The sequence below is a fragment of the Anomaloglossus baeobatrachus genome, chromosome 7 (assembly GCF_048569485.1).
Source record: "Anomaloglossus baeobatrachus isolate aAnoBae1 chromosome 7, aAnoBae1.hap1, whole genome shotgun sequence".
Classification (NCBI taxonomy): Eukaryota; Metazoa; Chordata; class Amphibia; order Anura; family Aromobatidae; genus Anomaloglossus; species Anomaloglossus baeobatrachus.
In genome coordinates, this window is record NC_134359.1 from 275,522,568 (window position 1) to 275,550,173 (window position 27,606).

The 27,606-nt window shown below is 53.3% G+C and overlaps 1 protein-coding gene across 4 annotated transcripts in view; it reads right to left on the minus strand.

The window, feature by feature from the left end:
* Positions 1 to 22,347, minus strand: part of LOC142245443 (uncharacterized) — a 94,788-nt gene extending 72,441 nt beyond the window's left edge. The window contains exon 1 of one of the 4 annotated variants that reach the window (XM_075318147.1): positions 22,268 to 22,347. The gene's annotated coding sequence lies outside the window, so the exon portion shown is untranslated. Of the gene's footprint in view, positions 1 to 22,246 lie in introns of all 4 variants that reach the window. The other 3 variants (XM_075318152.1, XM_075318148.1, XM_075318149.1) reach the window with 3 other exon arrangements.
* Positions 22,348 to 27,606: the final 5,259 nt, after the last annotated feature.

Here is a 27,606-nt window from a genome sequence, read left to right on the forward strand (position 1 = left end):
AAGTCCTCCCTGTGATCTCCAGGGGGTGTTGCATGCCGTCCTCCCCTGCTTCCGGCTGACACACTCACACACAGCAGATCACACACACACACTCATCACATCCAGTGTTGCACAATGCTTCCGGCCGCAGGAAATGATGGAAGGAAGTCATGTGTCCACAGGTCCTAATGGCTAACTGAAAAGATGGTAATAATTGCAAGCTTTCGAGACTACTCAGGTCTCTTCATCAGGCATGGTATCATCATACCATCATACCATGCCTGATGAAGAGACCTGAGTAGTCTCGAAAGCTTGCAATTATTACCATCTTTTCAGTTAGCCATTAAAAGGTATCAACCACTGAGGACTCTCTGTTCTTTTAAACAATTTTTTTATCTCTACTGGCTAACACGGTACAAAGATATATTTTACTTGTTCCACAGGTCCTGTAAGCTAGCATTGCGGCAGGTCCTTGCACTCCACTGCAGCCTCTCAGGATTCTGCCAGCGAGAAGAAATCGGTGTCCCTGGATGTGGTGAGTGTGATCTGATGTTTTTGTGTGAAATCGGATGTGTGTGGGTGTATGATCCACTGCAGGTCCTCCCACTCGGCGTCTGGTAAGTATGATTGCGGGGTATCTGCGGTCTATAATGAAGTATCCTGCAGTATCTTTAACTTTTTTAGCTGCACGGACAATTCATTATTGACGTGCAACTAGGCCTTATTTTTCGGGGGAGGGCTTATATTTAAGCCTTGCTCTGAAAATGCTGAAAATCCCTGCTAGGGCTTATTTTTGGGGGAGGTCTTATTTTTGGAAAAACAGGGTATATACACACACACACACACACACATATATATATATACATACATACACATCTAATATATTAAGTTGAATGTGTGTATGTATGTCCAGGATTGGCATCTGCACCGTGGCAGCTACAGCCACAAAATTTTGCACACTCACACGTCTGGACCCCGAGAGTGTCATAGGCTATGTTTTGAGGGGAAATTTTAACCCCGTTCTTTACAGGTATTCACCAAAAAACCTGCCTCCATTAAAGCGAATGGAGCTGGGAGCCACAGTGCAAACAGAATTTCATAAGAATGCGCAGCCACGCCCTTAAATAGAATGTTGGCGTGTCACAATGCAGCCAGGGAACGAGACAGACACAGACAGGAAAAGAGACAGACACAAAGAGAGACACAGACAAAGACAGACTGACAGGGAAAGTGAGGGAAAGAGACAGAGCGGCGGAAAAAAAAAGAGACAGAGCGGCGGAAAAAAAAAGAGACAGAGCGGCGGAAAAAAAAGAGACAGAGCGGGGCAAAAAAGAGACAGAGCGGGGCAAAAAAGAGACAGAGCGGGGCAAAAAAGAGACAGAGCGGGGCAAAAAAGAGAGAGCGGGGCAAAAAAGAGAGAGCGGGGCAAAAAAGAGAGAGCGGGGCAAAAAAGAGAGAGCGGGGCAAAAAAGAGAGAGCGGGGCAAAAAAGAGAGAGCGGGGCAAAAAAGAGAGAGCGGGGCAAAAAGAGAGAGCGGGGCAAAAAGAGAGAGCGGGGCAAAAAGAGAGAGCGGGGCAAAAAGAGAGAGCGGGGCAAAAAGAGAGAGCGGGGCAAAAAGAGAGAGCGGGGCAAAAAGAGAGAGCGGGGCAAAAAGAGAGAGCGGGGCAAAAAGAGAGAGCGGGGCAAAAAGAGAGAGCGGGGCAAAAAGAGAGAGCGGGGCAAAAAGAGAGAGCGGGGCAAAAAGAGAGAGCGGGGCAAAAAGAGAGAGCGGGGCAAAAAGAGAGAGCGGGGCAAAAAGAGAGAGCGGGGCAAAAAGAGAGAGCGGGGCAAAAAGAGAGAGCGGGGCAAAAAGAGAGCGCGGGGCAAAAAGAGAGAGCGGGGCAAAAAGAGAGCGCGGGGCAAAAAGAGAGAGCGGGGCAAAAAGAGAGAGCGGGGCAAAAAGAGAGAGCGGGGCAAAAAGAGAGAGCGGGGCAAAAAGAGAGAGCGGGGCAAAAAGAGAGAGCGGGGCAAAAAGAGAGAGCGGGGCAAAAAGAGAGAGCGGGGCAAAAAGAGAGAGCGGGGCAAAAAGAGAGAGCGGGGCAAAAAGAGAGAGCGGGGCAAAAAGAGAGAGCGGGGCAAAAAGAGAGAGCGGGGCAAAAAGAGAGAGCGGGGCAAAAAGAGAGAGCGGGGCAAAAAGAGAGAGCGGGGCAAAAAGAGAGAGCGGGGCAAAAAGAGAGAGCGGGGCAAAAAGAGAGAGCGGGGCAAAAAGAGAGAGCGGGGCAAAAAGAGAGAGCGGGGCAAAAAGAGAGAGCGGGGCAAAAAGAGAGAGCGGGGCAAAAAGAGAGAGCGGGGCAAAAAGAGAGAGCGGGGCAAAAAGAGAGAGCGGGGCAAAAAGAGAGAGCGGGGCAAAAAGAGAGAGCGGGGCAAAAAGAGAGAGCGGGGCAAAAAGAGAGAGCGGGGCAAAAAGAGAGAGCGGGGCAAAAAGAGAGAGCGGGGCAAAAAGAGAGAGCGGGGCAAAAAGAGAGAGCGGGGCAAAAAGAGAGAGCGGGGCAAAAAGAGAGAGCGGGGCAAAAAGAGAGAGCGGGGCAAAAAGAGAGAGCGGGGCAAAAAAGAGAGAGCGGGGCAAAAAGAGAGAGCGGGGCAAAAAGAGAGAGCGGGGGAAAAAAGAGACCGGGAAAGAGATTGAGACAGACAGACAAAGACAGGGAAAGAGACAGACAAAGATAGAGAGAGAGAGAAAGAGATATATACAGAGGGGGAGACAGACATTAGAATTACATTTCTATCTATTTGTTTTGTGGTTTTTGTGTGCAGAATACATTTTTGTTAATACATTCTATTTTGTTAACAGCAGTTATTAACCCGGGCGAAGCCGGGTAGTACAGCTAGTTATATATATATACATTTATATATATTATGCAGATACTCAGAGTTGCACCATGTATATAAGACAGGACACGTATGCTCAGCTCCAAAATATATGCTGCAAGCCATTTTATACACTGCTCAACACTATATACTGTGGAGCGGCGGTGTGTATGCTACATAGTGTGGAGATGTGCCAGTGTATATACTGTAGCGTGGATTGCGCAATATATACACAGGACCAAACCATATAAACATCTCTGCACTATATAAACATCTCTGCACTATATACACACACATCTCCACATTATATACTATATATACCCAGTACCATACTATATTCTGCTGTATACATCAGATACGATACACAAAGACTGGCGATTATACATCCTATGGGAGATATTAACTGCAGGCATATATCCTGGCTTATATACAGATGCATATATATAGGCAGGATTCCACACAGACACACGCAGGTTTATATACTGTATATATATATATATATATATATATATATATATATATATATATATATATATATATATATATATATATATAGGCTAGCATGTGAAATAGAACAAGCAAAAAGTAAAGACAGAAAGAGACCATCAGTATATAAAGACTGCAATAAGTGACGGGTACGGAGAAAAACCACATGTCCCAAATAGCACAAATATCATGCCCTTACCTCAGAGGAATGGCAGTGTGTGTGTGCTGCTCCTCCGCAGTGTGTGTCACCATGAGGCTGGGGGAGGGGTGTAAAAGGGCGCTAACTGGAACAAAGCTGGAGCAGCAGGAAGTGGGGCATGGAATGTGTATAAGGAATACCACAGGAAGTGCGGCCAAGAAAGGAGGAGCAACAGGACGGAAGTGGGGCAATATCTGTACAATAAAGATAGCTGAAGTAAGGAATAAGAGGGACAATATAAAGAACAAATATATATAAGAGCAGATATGTACTGAAAAGAGAGTGGAGATAACAAAAATTAGGAAAGAGAAAATTGGAAAGAAAAGAAATGAGAAATGATACAAAAAAAATGCAGCAAAACCTATAAAGCGACGAAAAGGCTCAAATAACTATATTAAACCTGGGGCAAGGGAAAGATAGGGATCGGGGTGGGGGGGAAGTGGAGGAATGCAAATCGAGTAAATAGTATCGTATAGAGCAGGGGTGGGGAACCTCCGGCCCGCGTGCCACATGCGGCCCACGATAACCTTTTATGCAGCCCCCGGGCAGATTCCCGCGGGCTGCAGTGATGGGTACGCCGCTGTGGTTCTGTAGGCTGCCGGCCCTTTAAATCACCACATGCGCCGCTGTCCAGTGTCAGCGTGCTCAGCGGTGTGTGTGTGTGCCCGCCCCTCTGCTCTCCGGAGTGGTGTGCCCGCCTCCTGCACTCCCGCTGCTATGTGCCCAGCTCCTGCACTGACGCCGCTGCGTGCCCGGCGCCTGTACTCCCGCTGCAATGTGCCCGGCGCCTGCACTCACCCCGCTGTGTGCCCGGCTCCTGCACTGACGCTGCTGTGTGCCCGGCTCCTGCACTGACGCTGCTGTGTGCCCGGCTCCTGCACTGATGCTACTGTGTGCCCGGCGCCTGCAGTCCTGCCCTCTGTGCCCCGTCCAGTGCTTTGGGGCCTTACAGTTCTGTGTACCACCCCCCCAGAGTTGTGTGCTACGCTCAGTGCTGTGTCCCCCCGCCCCCACTCATGCTGTGTATTACCCCAGGTTTGTGTCCCCCTAATGATGTCAGGGCTCTGCAAGTGCTGTGTGCAGCCCGCCCTGTGCCGTGTGCCCTCCCAATGATGTGTATCACCCCCAGTGTTGTGTTCCCCCAGTCATGCCTGTGCTCTGCCCCCCCAGTGATAATGATGTTTGTGCCCCTCTTGTGATGTGTGCACCCCCAGACCCTCCAGTGATGTATGCGCTACCCTGCCCCTCCAGTGATGTCTCTGCCCCCCCCAGTGAGGTCTCTCTCTGCCCCCCCAGTGATGTCTGTGCCCCCAGCCCCTCTTGTGATGTCTGTGCCCCCAGCCCCTCTTGTGATGTCTGTGCCCCCAGCCCCTCTTGTGATGTCTGTGCCCCCAGCCCCTCTTGTGATGTCTGTGCCCCCAGCCCCTCTTGTGATGTCTGTGCCCCCAGCCCCTCTTGTGATGTCTGTGCCCCCAGCCCCTCTTGTGATGTCTGTGCCCCCAGCCCCTCTTGTGATGTCTGTGCCCCCAGCCCCTCTTGTGATGTCTGTGCCCCCAGCCCCTCTTGTGATGTCTGTGCCCCCAGCCCCTCTTGTGATATCTGTGCCCCCAGCCCCTCTTGCGATGTGTATGCCCCCAGCCCCTCTTGTGATGTCTGTGCCCCCAGCCCCTCTTGCGATGTGTATGCCCTCCAGCCCCTCTTGCGTTGTGTACACCCCCCAGCCCCTCTTGCGTTGTGTACGCCCCCCCAAGCCCTCTTGTGTTGTGTTTGCCTCCAGCGTCTCCTGTGATGTGTATGCCCCAGCATCTCCTGTGACTTATACATCACATTGGAGATGCTGGGGGAATATACATCATAGGAAGTGCTGGGGGCATACACATCACAGGAGACACTGGGGACATTCATAACACAGGAGGGGTTGGGGGTATTTACATTACAGTAGGGGCTGGGGGCATTTACATCACAGGGGGCATATATGTGCCCCCAGTGTCTCCTGTGATGTATATGCAGTAGTCCCAGCGTCTCCTATCTGCTGTGTACACGTCTGTCCCAGAGTCTCCAATGTGATGTATATGCCCCCAGCCCCTCCAGTGATGTATGTGCCTCCAACGTCTCCTGTGATGTATATATAAAGAGTTGACTGCGCTACAGACAGAGACAAACCTGGAAAAGCAGTTGTCAGAAGCAACGTGATTTGTATCATCAAACATCACACCGGCACCAAAGAGAAGCAGCTCCAGACACCACTTTACGGGTGAGTTAATTAATTGTTTGACCAAATATTGCAGGGTTATTTTCACATTGATAATTTGGTGCGGCCCCCGAAGGTTGGTAGAAATTGCCAAATGGCCCCCGGCAGTAAAATGGTTCCCCACCCCTGGTATAGAGTGTCAATTGGTAAAGATATCACACAGGACAATTAATCTCTCTGTTCAGACCTGTAGGGAGGGTCTGTAGTCTCCTATTACCCCCATGTCGTAAAGGGGCAATTGTGCATTGTTTGGAAACTGCTGATCACACAAAATTGTGCATTGTGTTTATGTAATATTATTGACCATATACTCACCTGCATTAGAAATTTACCTTTTACCTCCTGTCTCTTGCTCTTTAATTTTGTCTCTCGTCTCCTGTCTCTCTTATCTCCTGCCTTTTGTCACTCCTGTCTCTCACTTGCTCCAGTCTCTCTCTCTCTCTTGCCTCCAGTCTCTCTCTCTCTCTTGCCTCCAGTCTCTCTCTCTCTCTTGCCTCCAGTCTCTCTCTCTCTCTTGCCTCCAGTCTCTCTCTCTCTCTTGCCTCCAGTCTCTCTTGCCTCCAGTCTCTCTCTCTCTCTCTTGCCTCCAGTCTCTCTCTCTCTTGCCTCCAGTCTCTCTCTCTCTCTCTTGCCTCCAGTCTCTCTCTCTCTCTCTTGCCTCCAGTCTCTCTCTCTCTCTCTCTTGCCTCCAGTCTCTCTCTCTCTCTGCCTCCAGTCTCTCTCTCTCTTGCCTCCAGTCTCTCTCTCTCTCTCTTGCCTCCAGTCTCTCTCTCTCTTGCCTCCAGTCTCTCTCTCTCTCTTGCCTCCAGTCTCTCTCTCTCTCTCTCTCTTGCCTCCAGTCTCTCTCTCTCTCTCTTGCCTCCAGTCTCTCTCTCTCTCTTGCCTCCAGTCTCTCTCTCTCTTGCCTCCAGTCTCTCTCTCTCTCTTGCCTCCAGTCTCTCTCTCTCTCTTGCCTCCAGTCTCTCTCTCTCTTGCCTCCAGTCTCTCTCTCTCTCTTGCCTCCAGTCTCTCTCTCTCTTGCCTCCAGTCTCTCTCTCTCTTGCCTCCAGTCTCTCTCTCTCTCTTGCCTCCAGTCTCTCTCTCTCTCTTGCCTCCAGTCTCTCTCTCTCTCTCTTGCCTCCAGTCTCTCTCTCTCTCTTGCCTCCAGTCTCTCTCTCTCTCTTGCCTCCAGTCTCTCTCTCTCTCTTGCCTCCAGTCTCTCTCTCTCTCTTGCCCTCCAAGTCTCTCTCTCTCTCTTGCCTCCAGTCTCTCTCTCTCTCTTGCCTCCAGTCTCTCTCTCTCTCTGCCTCCAGTCTCTCTCTCTCTCTTGCCTCCAGTCTCTCTCTCTCTCTTGCCTCCAGTCTCTCTCTCTCTCTTGCCTCCAGTCTCTCTCTCTCTCTTGCCTCCAGTCTCTCTCTCTCTCTTGCCTCCAGTCTCTCTCTCTCTCTTGCCTCCAGTCTCTCTCTCTCTTGCCTCCAGTCTCTCTCTCTCTTGCCTCCAGTCTCTCTCTCTCTTGCCTCCAGTCTCTCTCTCTCTTGCCTCCAGTCTTCCAGTCTCTCTCTCTCTTGCCTCCAGTCTCTCTCTCTCTTGCCTCCAGTCTCTCTCTCTCTTGCCTCCAGTCTCTCTCTCTCTTGCCTCCAGTCTCTCTCTCTCTTGCCTCCAGTCTCTCTCTCTCTTGCCTCCAGTCTCTCTCTCTCTTGCCTCCAGTCTCTCTCTCTCTTGCTCCAGTCTCTCTCTCTCTTGCCTCCAGTCTCTCTCTCTCTTGCCTCCAGTCTCTCTCTCTCTTGCCTCCAGTCTCTCTCTCTTGCCTCCAGTCTCTCTCTCTTGCCTACTGTTTCTCTTCTTTTATGTCTCTCTCTCATTGTTTTGTGGCCTATGCAAGGGTGTCATGCGCCCTCGCATCCTCTGCCTTTGTTGTGACCACAGGAGCGCATGCGCCACCCTTGCACAGGCCACAAAACAATAAGATGATGTCACACTGTCTTCACAAAGATGCTGCCGGAGATAAGTGTTATGCACAGACACCAACTCAGATGCAAGCTTAGTGAAGAGATGTAGTAAATTTGTGATATACTGTAATTAGCATAAATAACAGGGGCGGGGAGGGAAGACAGACAGGGGTGGGAATAAGTAGCAAAACCCGACCCACCTATTAGATATTCTGTGGCTCCTATCAATCAAATAACAGTGCATTTCACAGACTTCACTTGCCTGTATTTCAGAAACTATACATCCGATCTCACAACTAAAGGTATGTATAGAATTAGCATGATAGCGCCAGTATAGCACTGGCTTTAGTTTATCTAGGAAAATCCTGGAGGTTGGTTCTCTTTACATATAAAAGCCTCTTATGTAGCCTTCAGAGAGTGGAGTTGTGAAGGCTGCAGCTGATGAGCGCTCGCTGATTGTACAGACTATCTCAGGACATAGCCGCTAGCCCAGGAGGTAAATTTCCTTCAGTAATAAAGCCCTGTAGTGACCGGTGGTTTTGTGGATGCTCAGTAGCTCTTTTCACGACTTTCTCCCCTCAGCATTGATATAATGATTGCACTATATTAATACTGCTGCAGGGAATAAACGTACAGTTTTTTTAATGCTTAAACAGCAGCAATTAGCGTGCGCTCCGGCCGCCGCTCTTAGGGTTCGCTCATATGAGTGTACTAGAAAATGGCCCGATTCTAACGCATCCGGTATTCTACAATTATTATGCAGTTAATGTATGATTTTTGTTTATATATATATATATATATATATATATATATATATATATAGAGGTTGTTGTGTGTAGTTGCCAAGTGTTTGTGTAGGGCGCTGTAAATGTTCTGGGTGTTGTCTGGGGGGGGTGAGAGCAGTGTTGTTTGTGTGTTGCATTGTGTGTGTTACATTGTTTGTGGAGCGCTGTGTCTGGTGCTGTGTGTGTTGAACGGTTTGTGTGGGTGTGTGTGTGGGGTGCGTGTGTGTTGAGAGGTTTGTGTGGGTGTGTGTGTATGGGGTGCATGTGTGTGTTTTGGGGGGAGGTATGTTTTGTGCAGTGTGTGTGTGTGTGTGTGTGTGTGTTGAAAGAGTAGTCCTGGAGGGAGAGGAGTCTAATAGGAGGACTAGTCCTGGGGAGAGAGGAGTCCTAATAGGAGGACTAGTCCTGGGGAGAGAGGAGTCTAATAGGAGGACTAGTCCTGGGGAGAGAGGAGTCTAATAGGAGGACCAGTCCTGGGGGGAGAGGAGTCTAATAGGAGGACTAGGTCCTGGTGGGAGAGGAGTCTAATAGGTGGAATAGCCCTGGGGGTGGTGTATAGGTGCTTAACGTTTGCGGGGGAGAGGGGCCGAGCGGGCCAACTTGTGCGGGTGGGAGGGGCCGAGCGGGCCAACACGTGTGGGAGGAAGTGGGCCAACGTGTGCAGGGCTGGGCCGTTAATGCGTGCGGGGAGTGGGACCGGGCCGAGCGGCCAATGCGACAGTTGTCACTGTAATGACGTCATTTTGGAGACAGACAATTATATATATAGATAACATGGACGAGGGCTGTCTGATGGTTTATTGGATAGCGCTCACTCCAGTGTTATCTATAGGGCAGCGCCGACCAGCGCTTTTTTTTTCAAATGCCAAATCAGAATGAGAAAAAAAAATTGCAGTGTATATCGGACGGCGCGCACCCATTGGTAGTATATAGGAGCGTGTAAAACATCGGACTGCACTCTACTGTTATCCGAGTGCTTTCAGGTTTACCCCGACACTGAGAACTGTTCTCCATCTTCTCCTCACCTGTGATCTGATTCTCTTGCATGAGAGAGCATTCACTTGTGTGACCCCAGCCTTACAGAAAGGTGTCGGCTGTGTATCACAGCTGGCATCTGCCGGATGTTATGCTCACATACTCTAAAGCAGTGATGGCGAACTTATGGCACGCGTGCCAGGACTGGGCACGCAGAGCCCTTTTTGCTGGCACGCGCGCTGTCGCCACACTGAGCCACTTTGCACTGCTGATGTGATCGCGCCAGCAGTTCAAAGTTGTATTGAGCAGAGGAGACATTTCTCCTCGCTCTGACACTCCTCCTCTCCCAGGCTGCAGGTCTGTTGCGTAGGAGACGGAGGAGCGTCAGTATGCGGCGTCGACGTCTTGTGGCCGCGCGGGAACGGTGGAGCGAGTGCTGGAAGGTGAGGGGGTTTTTTTTATTTTTAAAAGCTGTGTGCGGCTGTGCCAAGGTGTGGGGGACAATGCCAGCACGGGGCAAACAATCAAACAGAGCCCGGGGCAAACAATCAAACAGAGCCCGGGGCAAACAATCAAACAGAGCCCGGGCAAACAATCAAACAGAGCCCGGGGCAAACAATCAAACAGAGCCGGGGCAAACAATCAAACAGAGCCCGGGGCAAACAATCAAACAGAGCCCGGGGCAAACAAACAGAGCCGGGGCAAACAAACAGAGCCCGGGGCAAACAAACAGAGCCCGGGGCAAACAAACAGAGCCCGGGCAAACAAACAGAGCCCGGGGCAAACAAACAGAGCCCGGGGCAAACAAACAGAGCCCGGGGCAAACATAGCTGCAAGGATGGAGGAAACGTGCAAGGATGGGGGAAACATGGCTGCAAGGATGGGGGGGAAACATGGCTGCAAGGATGGGGGGAAACATGGCTGCAAGGATGGGGGGGAAACATGGCTGCAAGGATGGGGGGGAAACATGCTGCAAGGATGGGGGGAACATGGCATGGGGGGGGGACATGGCTGCAAGGATGGGGGGGAAACATGGCTGCAAGGATGGGGGGGGAAACATGGCTGCAAGGATGGGGGGGAAACATGGCTGCAAGGATGGGGGGGGGGGAAACATGGCTGCAAGGATGGGGGGGAAAACATGGCTGCAAGGATGGGGGGAAAACATGGCTGCAAGGATGGGGGGGAAAACATGGCTGCAAGGATGGGGGGGAAACATGGCTGCAAGGATGGGGGGGAAACATGGCTGCAAGGATGGGGGGGAAACATGGCTGCAAGGATGGGGGAAACATGGCTGCAAGGATGGGGGAAACATGCAATTAAGGGGGGGAAACATGCCAGGATGGGATACATTTAGCAGGAAGGGGTACATTTACCAGGATGGGGGATACATTTACCAGGATGGGGGGAAACATGAAAGGATGGGGGTACATGAACATGCCAGGATGAGGAAAAATGCCAGGATGGGGAACATTTAGCAGGAAGGGTGACATTTATCAGGATGGGGAACATGCCAGGATGGGATACATTTACAATGATGGGATACATTTACAATGATGGGATACATTTACCAGGATGCGGTACATTTACCAGGATGGGTACATTTACAGGATTGGTACATTTACCAGAATTGGGTACAATTACCATGATGGGGACAAATATACCAGAATGTAGGAAATATATGTCAGGATGGGGGACATGTTTACCAGGAAGAGGCCAGGAAGGGGGACATAACTACACAATGAAGGGGGAGGGGAGCAAGTCGTACGTCTTTATGGGGATTTCAGGATGATCAGACTTTGAAATGTAGATGTGAATTTCAGGGTGAAATCTGATTGCATTCGATGCTAAAATCTGTCTAATATGCTGCAATTTTTTCCAGAAAGATCAATCCAACTGCGGTGTCTGGAGAGGGCAGGGGCTCAGCTTCAATGTGTGGTAAGCATGAGCATGATGCCCCCTGCTGAGGAGAAGACTGTAAAGGTTAAGATTACATAACACGATTGGTTGGCACTTCGGAAAAAAAAATGGGTTTAGGGCTACAGTTTGGGCACTCGGCCTGTGAAAGGTTCGCCATGACTGCTGTAAAGCTACATCTGAGATTAATACAACTGCAATCCTCTCCTGCTTTCCTTTACAATCATCTGATAATCCGAAATAATTATTGTCACGAACCACCGGGGGGGGTCACTCAGAAATCCCCCGCGCTGGCTACCAGTACGTCACAATCGGGGGGTAACAAGTGGGGGTCACCCCTCCTTTATACCTCCCGACCGACAGACAGAGCACGTGACGCGCTCTCTAGCGCCCCTCTTATAGTCAGGCCAATTATGGAATTGCCCGACAATAAGCAAGGAGGCCGCTATACTACTTATGCCGATTATTGAAGGGTCCCCGGTGAGAGTAGGGTATATATTCCCCCGACCTCCGCGGGCGGAATATATAAAATCTCCCCGAATCTCACTGGCCTCCCCACAATAATCCTTGGCACAACTCGCTGCCACCAACCGCTTCACGGTAACTATTAGCCGAACACACAGACGTGGGATTCAAGATCGAGATAGCAGAACAGCCCAAGATTAATTATATAATTTAATCAGCCTAAAGCACACTAGAAACTACAATATATACAATAGGGAATCTACAGAATATACATATGTCAGAGTACAGTTACAGATAAAGCATGGTTTACAAACAGGTATGCAAATTCAATCAGTTACCTTGTGCGTCTGGCCACAGGGGGGCGCTGTAGACCAGGTTTCCAGGAACTCCCACAGATGTTTCTCACACGTGACCCCCAGCGAAAGAACACTGGAAAATGGCCGAAGTAGGGTTATTAACCTGGGCAAATCCAGGTCCCCTCCTACCTTCGTGACCTCAGAGGGAGCACTGCTCCACCCCTGGCTGGAGTTATGGACAAAATCCACAACATGGAATATGGCCATAACTTTGCCTGGGAGCGTCGTAGGCGGACGCCAATGCTCTCATTGTGACAGTTATGAATTTAGCTACAGAACGAGGGGACTCATGACCTGCCTGCCAGTTCCCCATTGGCTGATATCACGCCTGGGGCATTTCCCAATGTCCTGCTCCCATAAAAAGGGTGTGCCGGCATCGTCCGCATGCGGAGACACCATTTTTATGGTTGCCATATTTATCGGAAATATGGCTTGCGAGATATGAACCATTTTTTACTGGAGTCGTTCTGTCTGGCTATTTCCATAGCCTTGCTAATGAGATACAACTCTTGTTACAGGGTGACGGCAGGGAGTCATCCTGTGTCCATTGTTCCCACACCACCTCATCTCCATATCTCCATATCACAGGAGATGGCCATGGGATTTGTTGCTAAACCAGTTGTGTGAAGGAAAGGGGGGGTGACACCAGGAGAGGGCTTCCTGACATACTTGAATATCATGATTTATCGTCATATCTCCGGATTTACCTCACACCTCCCCCCTTTTGAGGGCGCTAGGGGGCAGCACACTCCGGTGTTCCCCCGTGCGCCCGTCCGCGACCTCTCCTTGTCGGGACAGCCCGTCTGCGTTACCGTGGTCACGGCCCCTTTTGTGGCGAATGGTGAAGTTGTATTGCTGGAGCGCAAGGCTCCATCGCAACAATCGCCCATTCGTCCCAGAGACGGTGTGCAACCAGCTGAGGGGATTGTGGTCCGTCTCCACGATGAAGTGGCGCCCGTATAGATAGGGTTGCAGACGCTGCAGGGCCCACACTATGGCCAGGCACTCCTTCTCCATCGTGGAATAGGCAACTTCCCTTGGTAACAGCTTCCTGCTCAGGTACAAGACTGGGTGCTCTTGGCTCGCAGAGTCCACCTGGCTGAGCACCGCACCGAGGCCGAAGTCACTGGCGTCGGTCTGTACTACAAACGGCCGCGTGAAGTCGGCTGCCTGTAGCACGGGCGGGCTGGACAGGGCGTCCTTTAGGGCCCGGAAGGCTGTCTCGCAGTCCATTGTCCAATCGACTGCAGAGGGCAGCTTCTTCTTGGTGAGGTCCGTCAAGGGCTTTGCCAGGCTACTATAGCATGGAACAAACCTCCTATAGTACCCAGCGGTCCCCAAGAAGGACATCACCTGCTTCTTGGTCCTGGGGGTGGGCCAGGATGCGATGGCTTCCACTTTCTCAGGCTCGGGCTTCAGTGTTCTCCCACCTACCCGGTGACCGAGGTACTGGACCTCGCTCATGGCCAGCTGACACTTGCCCGGCTTGATGGTCAAACCTGCCCGGTGGACCCGCCTGAGCACCTGTGCTAGATGCTCTAGGTGATCTTCCCAGGTGGGACTGAAGACGGCAATGTCATCCAGGTACGCGGCCGCGTACCCTTCAAGTCCCTTGAGCAGGGTGTTGACCATCCGCTGGAAAGTGGCAGGGGCATTCCTCATCCCGAATGGCATCACCGTGGACTCGTACAGTCCAAATGGGGTAATAAAGGCAGAGCGTTCCCTGGCCTTGCGAGTCAGGGGGATCTGCCAATATCCCCGGCTCAGGTCCATGATGGTCAGGTACTGAGCCTCGGCCAACTGATCGAGCAGGTCATCGATGCGTGGCATTGGGTACGCATCGGCGACCGTGACAGCATTGAGCCCCCTGTAGTCCACGCAGAACCGAGTGGTTCGGTCCTTCTTAGGGACGAGGACTACAGGCGAGGCCCAAGCGCTGTTGGATGCCTGGATCACCCCCCAGCTTCAGCATCTCGTCAATCTCCTGGCGCATGTGTTGCTGCACCTCCAGGGAGACCCGATATGCTGAACGCCGGATCGGGGGATGATCCCCAGTGTCCACGTGATGGACAGCCAAGTCAGTCCTTCCGGGCTGGTTGGTAAACAACCCCCGGAAGGGGAGGAGGGTGGCCCACAGCTGGGGACCGTTGGTCCTCCAAGAGCTGGTGGCCAACCTCCACATCCTCAATGGATCCGCCTGCCCTGACCTGGGCTAGCATATCCAAGAGGGTTTCCGCTTCTACCTCCTCGGGCAGGTTGCACACGGGGAGCGCACATGCCTCCCGCTCATGATGTGCCTTCATCATGTTCACATGGACGGGCTTCCGCCTTCCACGGGCAGGGTCCAGGGTGACCAGGTACGTTACAGGGTTGAGCTGCTGGTACACGAGGTATGGGCCTTCCAGGCTGCCTGAAGCTTGTCCTGTGGTACGGGGACCAGTACCCACACCTTTTGACCCCACTTGGTAGGTCCTCTCACAAGCGTTCTGGTCGTACCAACGCTTCTGATCGGCCTGGGCTTGAGCCATATTGTCGTGTACCAGTTGCGTCAAGGCCTGCATTTTGTCCCGGAAGCGCATGACATACTCGATAACCGACACTCCAGGGGTGGCCAAATCCCCTTCCCAAGCCTCTTTCACCAGAGCCAGGGGGCCCCGCACACGTCGCCCGTACAGGAGCTCAAACGGTGAGAATCCTGTTGAGGCCTGTGGAACCTCCCGGTAAGCAAATAACAGGTGTGGGAGATACCGCTCCCAGTCACGCCCATGGGAGTCGACCAACATCTTAAGCATCTGCTTTAAGGTGCCATTGAACCGCTCGCACAGGCCATTAGTCTGTGGATGGTACGGGCTGGCCACCAGATGTCGCACCTGGACCTGCTTACAGAGGGCCTCCATCAGCTGGGACATGAATTGGGTCCCCCGGTCAGTGAGCATTTCCTGGGGGAAAACCCACTCGGGAGAAAATCTCCAGCAATGCGGTGGCCACCTTGTCAGCCCGAATGGACGACAAGGCCACTGCTTCTGGGTACCGGGTGGCATAGTCCACTACCGTCAGTATGAAGCGTTTCCCGGAGCTGCTGGGGATGGCCAGCGGGCCGACCAGATCCACAGCCACCCTCCTGAAAGGCTCATCGATGATTGGCAGAGATACTAGTGGGGCTTTGGGGTGTGGCCCCGCCTTCCCCACTCTCTGACAGGTTTCACACGAACGCAGTAGGCAGCCACATCGGCCCCCATTTTTGGCCAGTAGAAATGCTGGTTTAACCTGGCCTTGGTCTTAGCGATCCCTAGGTGTCCGGCCATCGGAATCTCATGTGCGATCCGCAACAACTCCGTCCGGAACGGATAGGGTACCACCAACTGTCGGTCCCTGGGCCACGCCTCCGGTGAACCCTGCTGGACCGTGGCCCGGTACAGCCGTCCTTGGTCCCAGACCACTCGCTCCGGGTCCGAGTCCGAGGGAGGCTGGGCCGCCTGCTCCTTAAGAGCTTCCAGGCTGTCGTCAGCTTCTAACGCTGCCTGAAACCCCTGACTAGATGTGGCCAGAATCGACGAGACTGTCACATCTTCGGTCAGTACCCCGGGACCTGTGTCCTGGCCTCCGCCTGACTCGGCTGCCACTTGGTCAGAAGGGGAAGAGCTATCGGACCTCCGGGAGGCCCCTTGGCTTCCAGCACTCCCACTGCGGGTGACAGCGGCCACAGCCGCTGCGACCGTGGGTCGTGCCTGCTCCTCCTCCGTTCCTGACCAAGTCGCCGGTTCAGGCAGACCTACCTGGCTTCCTGACACCCCGGTTGTGGGGGAACCATGCACCGAGATCTTACCTGGGAGCACTTCCGCTCCTGGACCGGCCCCAATCTCACCTGCCTGTTCCCCTCCTGCAGCAACAGAACCCCGCTGTGAAATCTCTGGGGACCCCACATTTGCTGTGGTAGCCCCCACCCCACACACTGGTCCTCCCCCTGCAGCACCCTGCTCTCTGCTTATCCCTGCAGAGGGCAACAGATCCCAGCTCACAGGCTGGTTACTTGTAGAGGCATTGTCACACCTTTCTCTGACCCCCTCCCCTCCTGTCACAGCTGCAGCTGCGTGTGTGTCTATGGTGTCTGTGCAAGCAGAAATATCAGAGTTCACTCCCTCCTCCCTTACATCATTCATAGATAACACATTAACATTGTCAGGAGTCATGTCAGTACTGGCTGAAGGTTCAGCCCTTGGGGGGGGCCCAAACTGGGAGGTTATCTGCCCCAAATCTGTCCCAAGTAGCACGTTTGCAGGGATCCGATCAGTTACCCCCCACCTCCCTCACCCCCCGCCCTGCGCCCCAGTCCACATAAATGTCAGCAACAGGCAGCGCCGGGTCAGTGCCTCCAATCCCGGAGACAGCGAGGGTTTTTCCAGGGATCAAGTCTTGGGGGGACACCATCTCAGGCCGCACCAGAGTCACCTCCGAGGCGCTGTCTCGCAGTCCTATGGTCACAGACCGGCCGACGGTGACAGGTTGGAAGCTGTCCAGGGACCTACCACCACCCCCACCTACACAATACACCTTGGGCGGCCCTTGGGACGGGGACGGAGCCGGGGCCTTGGGACGCTGAGGGCACATGGCCTTGAAGTGTCCAGGTAGGTTGCACTGGTGGCACCGTCTTGGTTCCGCCACGGGCCTGGAGAGGGGAGTTGAGGGGGACACCCCTGCAGTCTAGGGGCAGGTGGGGCAGTCGCAGAATTCATCTTACCCCCTCTCCAGGTGCTGCTGGTGGCCGCTCTCCTGGCCTCAGGGGCCCGGTTGTTGGTGTAGTCATCGGCAAGGGCAGCTGTAGCCGTGGACCCCTTTGGCTTCTGGTCTCGGATGAACTGGCGGAGATCCTCAGGGCAGTTCCACAAGAGTTGCTCCGTGATGACCAAGTCCAGGATCTCTGGTCCGGTGGAAAGCTGCAGGCCTTGGGTCCAGTGGTCGGCAGCTCGGGCAAGTGCCCGCCGGTGGTCAGCCCAGGAGTCCTTTGGTCCCTTCTGCAGGGTCCGGAACTTCTTGCGGTAGGACTCCGGAGTGAGGTTGTACTGTTGGATCAGGGCCCGCTTGATGGTGTCGTAGCCCTGATCTGCCTCAGCAGGCAAGTCCCCAAGGATATCCAGGGCCTTACCCCTTAAACGGGGGGTCAGGTATTTGGCCCACTGGTCCTTGTCCAGATGGTGCTGCAGGCAAGTCCGTTCAAAAGCAGTCAAGAAAGAGTCCAAGTCTCCATCCTTCTCCAGCACTGGGAAGTCCTCAACACGGACCTTTGGAAGTTTGGTGTCTTGAAGGTCACGTGTGGCTGATGAGGGCTGGAGCTTGGCTAGATGCAGCTGGTAGTCACGGTCTGCCTGTCGCTCCGCAGCCTCACGCTCTGCCTGGCGCTCTTCACGCGCTGCTTGCCGCTCCGCAGCCTCAGCATCACGCGCTGCCTGCCGCTCTGCCCTGCGCTCTGCCAGGAGTTCCTTGTAGCCCTCCTGGTCTCCAGCCTGGAGAAGGGCCATAGCCATTTGAAGAAGGCTATCCGAGCCTCCAGGCTCGGTGGAATGGCACGTGGTGATCTGCGGCCCGCTGCGGAGCCTGGTGATTCACTGTCCATTGCAGAGCGGAGGGCTGGCATCTGGCTCGTTGAGGACCCTTGGGCGAGCTCCTCCTCATTTTGTCCAGCAGTGCCAGGTTGTGCGATGTCCTCTGCAGAGCTGTTCTCTGGCGTCGGGCTCTTGGAGGGCTCGTGGACAACCTCCTCATCGTCTCTGGCCTGAGCATCGGCCATTCCTTTGGCTTTGCTCCTAGTGCTCTCAGCCATTCTTGCAGACTTTGGTCACTGACACAGAACTGACACCTGATGCCTCCACACACCTTACAGTATCTGCACTCTGACACTCTAGTGTTGAGCTAGTCTGAAGACCCCAGCAGCCACAGCTGCTGCAGGCAGTCTTTAGTGTCTGGGAGTATGGGTCTCACACTCACACACACTATTATCTCGATCCCACCGCTTGCCACCAATATGTCACGAACCACCGGGGGGGGTCACTCAGAAATCCCCCGCGCTGGCTACCAGTACGTCACAATCGGGGGGTAACAAGTGGGGGTCACCCCTCCTTTATACCTCCCGACCGACAGACAGAGCACGTGACGCGCTCTCTAGCGCCCCTCTTATAGTCAGGCCAATTATGGAATTGCCCGACAATAAGCAAGGAGGCCGCTATACTACTTATGCCGATTATTGAAGGGTCCCCGGTGAGAGTAGGGTATATATTCCCCCGACCTCCGCGGGCGGAATATATAAAATCTCCCCGAATCTCACTGGCCTCCCCACAATAATCCTTGGCACAACTCGCTGCCACCAACCGCTTCACGGTAACTATTAGCCGAACACACAGACGTGGGATTCAAGATCGAGATAGCAGAACAGCCCAAGATTAATTATATAATTTAATCAGCCTAAAGCACACTAGAAACTACAATATATACAATAGGGAATCTACAGAATATACATATGTCAGAGTACAGTTACAGATAAAGCATGGTTTACAAACAGGTATGCAAATTCAATCAGTTACCTTGTGCGTCTGGCCACAGGGGGGCGCTGTAGACCAGGTTTCCAGGAACTCCCACAGATGTTTCTCACACGTGACCCCCAGCGAAAGAACACTGGAAAATGGCCGAAGTAGGGTTATCAACCTGGGCAAATCCAGGTCCCCTCCTACCTTCGTGACCTCAGAGGGAGCACTGCTCCACCCCTGGCTGGAGTTATGGACAAAATCCACAACATGGAATATGGCCATAACTTTGCCTGGGAGCGTCGTAGGCGGACGCCAATGCTCTCATTGTGACAGTTATGAATTTAGCTACAGAACGAGGGGACTCATGACCTGCCTGCCAGTTCCCCATTGGCTGATATCACGCCTGGGGCATTTCCCAATGTCCTGCTCCCATAAAAAGGGTGTGCCGGCATCGTCCGCATGCGGAGACACCATTTTTATGGTTGACATATTTATCGGAAATATGGCTTGCGAGATATGAACCATTTTTTACTGGAGTCGTTCTGTCTGGCTATTTCCATAGCCTTGCTAATGAGATACAACTCTTGTTACAGGGTGACGGCAGGGAGTCATCCTGTGTCCATTGTTCCCACACCACCTCATCTCCATATCACAGGAGATGGCCATGGGATTTGTTGCTAAACCAGTTGTGTGAAGGAAAGGGGGGGTGACACCAGGAGAGGGCTTCCTGACATACTTGAATATCATGATTTATCGTCATATCTCCGGATTTACCTCACAATTATCTACTTCTATTAATGCAAAAATATGGGAATTACAAGTGTGCGTGTTATGTTATTCATTTTTTTTTTTTTACTATTTTTAATGAGGGCCTGAACCCCTACACCAGCATCCTCCCCGCCATTCTTCCTCGTTCTCACTCTGACCTCTTCATGCAGCAGGAGGAGGGCGCCCTCTACTGGCATAGGATCTGTGCCCGGGTCACCTGGATGTACAGAGGTGAGTATTGATGCCATCACCTCCTGGCCTACCCCCAAGTCAAAGAAGCAAGTAATATCCTTCTTGGGTACAGCAGGGTACTATAGGAAGTTCATTCCTAACTATAGTGCTCTTGGTAAGGGTACTTTCACACTTGCGTTGTTCTCCTTCCGTCACAATCCGCCCTTTTGAAAAAGAGCGGAATCCGTAGAAATATGAAAAGCATATTGCCAGAGTCCCCACGGAGCACTGAATCCAGCGCACCGTTTGGCTTTGCTAGGAGATCGCTGGTATCGCAACAAATGGATATTGGCCAATAAAAGCATGCTAGATACGTTGTGTTTAGTATCTAGGCGAATGAAAAATCGAGATATAAAATATGATGCTAATATCTCTCACCGTGTCACACCCACCGCCCCTGATCAAGCTGAACTAGCGACACGCGTCAGGCCAGGTCTCCTTGCACCTCCCTTTATTATTAGGCAGAGATTGTTACCAACGTACTCTTTTCCCCATCTCTTGATGGGCCTTAGGCGGGCTTTGCACACTACGACATCGCAGGTGCGATGTCGGTGGGGTCAAATTGAAAGTGACGCACATCCGGCATCGCATGCGACATCGTATGCGACATCGTAGTGTGTAAAGCCTAGATGATACGATTAATGAGCGCAAAAGCGTCGTAATCGTATCATCGGTGCAGCGTCGGCGTAATCCATAATTACGCTGACGCGACGGTCCGATGTTGTTCCTCGCTCCTGCGGCAGCACACATCGCTGTGTGTGAAGCCGCAGGAGCGAGGAACATCTCCTACCGGCGTCACTGCGGCCTCCGTAGGATATGCGGAAGGAAGGAGGTGGGCGGGATGTTTACATCCCGCTCATCTCCGCCCCTATTGGCCGCCTGCCGTGTGACGTTGCAGTGACGCCGCACGACCCGCCCCCTTAATAAGTAGGCGGATCGCCGGCCAGAGCGACGGTCGCAGGGCAGATGAGTGCATGTGAAGCCGGCGTAGCGATAATTTTCGCTACGCCAGCTTTCACAAGATATTGTACCTGCGACGGGGGCGGGGACTATCGCGTGCGACATCGCAGCATCGGCTTGCGATGTCGCAACGTGCAAAGCCCGCCTTACTGTTTCTGACCACCAGGTTATATTTAATTGAAGTGGTTGCTCTATTTGAGTTATGGTATTAAGCTTATATTTGCTCTAAGTGTTTTTTTCTATTTGGCTTTTTATGTTTTCGTTATATCTGACAGATAAGACTATTTGCTGATAACCATGGCCCTTTCCACCCTAATGACATCATCTCCCAGTTGTCTGCTGTACCATGGCTAGTTTTTAATAAAATGGAGGGGACCCCACGTAGTTTTTTTAAATCTAAAAATTTAAAATATAAACGTGGGATCCCCTCTATTTTTTTTATAACCAGCCAATTTACAGCAGACAGCTGAGGGATGCAGCCTCCACCTGCTGCTGTTCCTGTGCTGGACATGAAAGTTTGGGGGGGACCCCACGTCTTTTTTTTTTTTTAAATAAAAATGGTGTAAAACAGCTGGTCAAGCTAACTACATGTATATCTGTTCTATTTATCTTTCTATATCTCTCTATAATGTTTCAGGCTTTACACATTAAAAACCAACCATTCATTTCAGTATCATGCATTTTTTACCGGTACCACACGGACGACCATACCGGTACATGTGGCTTGCACCTGTTTTAACACGGACCTTATGGATCCCCATCTACGGTATGTACTACAGTTTTGAGTTGCTGCAAATTATGTTGTTCTCGTCTTTGGCTAAAAATACTTCCCCAACGTGCAGCACGGCCCCCTGCGAGCCCCCCTAACGTGCAGCCTCTCCCCCTGCCAACCCCCCCCAACATGCAGCCTCTCCCTCTGCCAACCCCCCCCAACGTGCAGCCTCTCCCTCTGCCAACCCCCCCCAACGTGCAGCCTCTCCCTCTGCCAACCCCCCCCAACGTGCAGCCTCTCCCTCTGCCAACCCCCCCCAACGTGCAGCCTCTCCCTCTGCCAACCCCCCCAACGTGCAGCCTCTCCCTCTGCCAACCCCCCCCAACGTGCAGCCTCTCCCTCTGCCAACCCCCCCAACGTGCAGCCTCTCCCCCTGCAAACCCCCCCAACGTGCAGCCTCTCCCTCTGCCAACCCCCCCAACATGCAGCCTCTCCCCCTGCAAACCCCCCCCAACATGCAGCCTCTCCCCCTGCAAACCCCCCCAACATGCAGCCTCTCCCCCTGCAAACCCCCCAACATGCAGCCTCTCCCCTTGCAAACCCCCCCAACATGCAGCCTCTCCCCCTACAAACAACCCCCCCCCCAACACGCAGCCTCTCCCCCTGCAAGCCCCTCTCCCCATGCAGCGTCGCCCCCTGCCCTGTGTAACCCTCTCCCCCCCTCTTCTTTATGGAAATTTCCACAGCACCGTGCTGCAGCTTCAGTACATTCCCTGTTAAACACACACGACCTGCAGCCCCCAGCACTGACAGGAGACACTTATTTCTGCCCCTAAAATACAGTGTAAGACCCCAGATTTATAACTAATCACCAAAAGCTGAATATTCTCCACCTCAGGGTCAGGATCCGTCCGCTCTGCACAGGGCCCGGGCACTGCTGCTTCCCGCCCACAGCTCAGCACTGAGGAGGCCCCGCCCCTTTTGGTGACGTCTTCCCTCAAAAAATCAACTCCACTGTAGACCCCCGCCTCATGGTGACACACACTGCCGAGCGACCCACACACACACACACACACACACACACACACACACACACTGCCGAGCGACCCACACACACGGCCGAGCGACCCACACACACTGCCGAGCAGCCCACAAACACACACTGCCGAGCGACCCACACACTCTGCCGAGCAGCCCACAAACACACACTGCCGAGCAGCCCACACACACTGCCGAGCAGCCCACACACACTGCCGAGCAGAGCACACACACACTGCCGAGCAGCCCACACACACACACTGCCGAGCAGCCCACACACACTGCCGAGCAGCCCACACACACTGCCGAGCAGAGCACACACACACTGCCGAGCAGCCCACACACACACACTGCCGAGCAGCCCACACACACTGCCGAGCAGCCCACACACACACTGCCGAGCAGCCCACACACACACACTGCCGAGCAGCCCACACACACTGCCGAGCAGCCCACACACACTGCCGAGCAGCCCACACACACTGCCGAGCAGCACACACACACTGCCGAGCAGCCCACAAACACACACTGCCGAGCGACCCACACACTCTGCCGAGCAGCCCACACACACACACTGCCGAGCAGCCCACACACACACTGCCGAGCAGAGCACACACACACTGCCGAGCAGCACACACACACTGCCGAGCAGCCCACAAACACACACTGCCGAGCAGAGCACACACACACTGCCGAGCAGCACACACACACTGCCGAGCAGCCCACACACACACTGCCGAGCAGAGCACACACACACTGCCGAGCAGCACACACACACTGCCGAGCAGCCCACAAACACACACTGCCGAGCGACCCACACACTCTGCCGAGCAGCCCACACACACACACTGCCGAGCAGCCCACACACACACTGCCGAGCAGAGCACACACACACTGCCGAGCAGCCCACACACACACACTGCCGATCAGCCCACACACACTGCCGAGCAGCCCACACACACTGCCGAGCAGCGCGCGCACACACACTGCCGAGCAGCCCACAAACACACACTGCCGAGCTGCGCAGACACACACACTGCCGAGCTGCGCAGACACACACACTGCCGAGCAGCCCACACACACTGCCGAGCAGCGCGCACACACACTGCCGAGCAGCCCACAAACACACACTGCCGAGCTGCGCAGACACACACACTGCCGAGCAGCCCACACACACTGCCGAGCAGCGCGCACACACACTGCCGAGCAGCCCACAAACACACACTGCCGAGCAGTGCACACACACACAGCCGAGCAGCACACACACATATTGCCGAGCAGCACACACACTGCCAAGCAGCCCCCACACACACTGCCGAGCAGCGCGCACACACACTGCCGAGCAGCCCACACACACTGCCGAGCGGCCCACACACACTGCCGAGCGGCCCACACACACACTCTGCCGAGCAGCCCACACACACTGCCGAGCAGCGCACACACACTGCCGAGCAGCGCGCGCACACACTGCCGAGCAGCCCACACACACTGCCGAGCAGCACGCACAGACTGCCGAGCAGCCCACACACTGTTGAGCAGCCCACACACACACTGCCGAGCAGCGCGCATACCCTGCCGATCAACGCACACACACACACTGCCGAGCAGTGCGCACACACTGCCGAGCAGCGCACATACACTGCCGAGCAACGCACACACACTGCCGAACAGCACACACACTGCTGAGCAGCACGCACACACACTGCCGAGCAGCACGCACACACACTGCCGAGCAGCACGCACACACACTGCCGAGCAGCACGCACACACACTGCCGAGCAGCACGCACACACACTGCTGAGCAGCCCACACACACTGCCGAGCAGCCCACACACACTGCCGAGCAGCCCACACACACTGCCGAGCAGCGCACACACACTGCCGAGCAGCGCACACACACAATGCCGAGCAGCGCACACACACACTGCCGAGCAGCGCACACACACTGCCGAGCAGCGCGCACACACTGCCGAGCAGCGCGCACACACTGCCGAGCAGCGCGCACACACACTGCCGAGTGACACACACACTGTCGAGCGACCCACACACACTGCCGAACAGCACACACACTGCCGAGCAGCACACAAACACATTGCCGAGCAGCGCACCCACACTGCCGAGCAGCACGCGCACACACTGCCGAGCAGCACACACTGCCGAGCAGCACAAACACACACTGCCGAGCAGCACACACACACTGCTGAGCAGCCCACACACACCGCCGAGCAGCGCACACACACAATGCCGAGCAGCCCACACACACTGCCGAGCAGAGCACAGACACTGCCGAGCAGCGCACACACACACTGCCGAGCAGCGCACACACAACTGCCGAGCAGCGCGCACACACTACCGAGCAGCGCACACACACTGCCGAGCAGCGCACATACACTGCCGAGCAACGCACACACACACACTGCCGAGTGACCCACACACACTGCCGAACAGCACACACACTGCCGAGCAGCACACAAACACATTGCCGAGCAGCGCACTCACACTGCCAAGCAGCACACGCACACACTGCCGAGCAGCACGCACACACACTGCCGAGCAGCACAAACACACACTGCCGAGCAGCACACACACACTGCTGAGCAGCCCACACACACTGCCGAGCAGCACACACACACTGCCGAGCAGCGCACACACACTGCCGAGCAGAGCATACACACTGCCGAGCAGAGCACACACACACTGCCGAGCAGCGCACACACACACTGCCGAGCAGCGCACACACACTGCCGAGCAGCGCGCACACTATTGAGCAGCGCGCACACACTGCCGAGTAACGCACACACACACTGCCGAGTGGTGCACACACACACTGCCGAGCGACCCACACACACTGCCGAACAGCACACACACTGCCGAGCAGCACACAAACACACTGCCGAGCAGCACACACACTGCCGAGCAGCACACAAACACACTGCCGAGCAGCACGCACACACACTGCCGAGCAGCACGCACACACACTGCCGAGCAGCACGCACACACACTGCCGAGCAGCACACACACACACTGCCGAGCAGCCCACACACACTGCCGAGCAGCGCACACACACAATGCCGAGCAGCGCACACACACTATATAGTATATAAACCTGCCTGTGTCTGTGTGGAATCCTGCCTATATATGTGCATCTGTATATAATCCAGGATATATGCCTGCAGTTACTATCTCCCATAGGATGTATAAACACCAGTCTTTGTGTATCATATCTGATGTATACAGCAGAATATAGTATGGTGCTGGGTATATATAGTGTATAATGTAGAGTTGTGTGTGTATATAGTGTAGAGATGTTTATATAGTTTGGTCCTGTGTATATATTGCGGAATCCACACTACAGTATATACACGTCTCTACACTATGTAGTATATACATAGCTCCTCAGTATATAATGTTGAGCTGTGGATATAATAGCTTGCAGCATATATGTTGTAGCTGAGCATACGTGTCCTGTCTTATATACATGGTGCAACTCTGAGTATCTGCATAGCGAGATATATATATTAGCTGTACTTCCCAGCATTGCCCAGGAAAGTAACGGTCTTTCTAGCGCTCTCCTTCTCTTCAAGTCTCTATCTGTCTCTCCAAGTGTCCATCTATCTCTCCAAGTCTGCCTCTTTCCCTGTCAGCAGAAAAGCAGAAGCCACAGGGAAAATAGTTGTATATTGGTTATTTGCGTATAAATCTATGAGTCTAATGCAGCATTGACAGCAACTTATTGATTACGTATATATACTGGACCAGTCGCAATTGAAACAACCAAAAGGAAAGCAAAAAGAAAAACCGACCAGACGTCCTGATTGCAGGTGAAAAAATAAGAATTACTACTTACCGGTAATGATGTTTCCAGGAGCCAACATGACAGCACGGTAGGAGTTGCTCCTTTGACCTTTACAGGGACAGGAAACGCAAGAGTTTAAAAGCCCCTCCCCATCCCCCTTTCCTCAGTGTTTTTTAAAGTACCACACCAGGATGGGAGATAACACCATTTTATTAATGCAGAACGCACAACACACGGTACATAATCAGACGGGAGGGAAATAAGCGTGCTGTCATGTTGGCTCCTGGAAACATCATTACCGGTAAGTAGTAATTCTTATTTTCCAGGACGCCACATGACAGCACGGTAGGAGAATGCCAAAGTAATCCCTATGAGGGGGGGACCACAGCCTGCAAAGCCCTGCTACTGAACAACATGTGCTGATCGGTGAGAAGGCCCAGTTTATAATGCTTACAAAACGTGTGGGGACCCGACCACGTTGCCGTACGACAAATCAGATCCAAGGAAACCCCCACCTTCTCCGCCCAAGAAGTGGACAGAGCCCTGGCGGAGTGGGCCCCAATGCGAGTTGGGAGGTCCCGACCCGCGGACTGGTAAGTAGCTGAAACAGCGGACCTAACCTACCGAGACAGTTGTCTTAGACATCGACTTCCCTCAGCACTTTCCCGCAATTTGCACCAAGAGGGCAGAAGCTATGCGCCAACTCTGGTAGCCTCTAAATATGCCAGAACTGCTCGTCTGACGTCCAAGAGCGAAGGAGCTCTGCCTGTTGGGACTGAGAATAAACGAGGTAGACAGCTTACACTACAGCGACCAGAGACAGTGAGACATGCCCGAAATGGGTTAAAGAACATTCTGAACACCGCAACTATAGAATAGAAGTTAAAGTCCTTAACAGCCTATCAAGGAATGAATAAACCACAGCCCGATAGAATGACCACCGGCTAGATCAAGAATAAACATGTCCGAGCTTAATAAACCAGGTCAGTACGGACATCAGCTCTCCGAGGTTCAAACGATTACCCCTGGTCACAGACCAGCCCACCGTACCGCCAGAGTTCATATCCTGGCTCCAGAAGCCCAAGATGACAAGGCATAACTACTGGACCTCGAGTAATGAGAAGGACCATCATGAACCAAAGACGTGAAGAGTTGGAGTCCGGAAGGCACGTCGACCGATATTAGCAAGCCAAGTACATCATCCGACCACCTGAAGGAAGCATTGTTCCCAAGATGCAGATGCCAAGGACAGCGGGGTATGGAATCTGGATGGGAGGAAGCGTCCCAGAAAATGTAGGTGGCCAACCTCATAGATACACTGTATACAGTATATATATTGGAATTTAAAGAAGTGGTTTGCCATATCCGTGGCAGCAAACACAGGAGACTAGTGTTGCC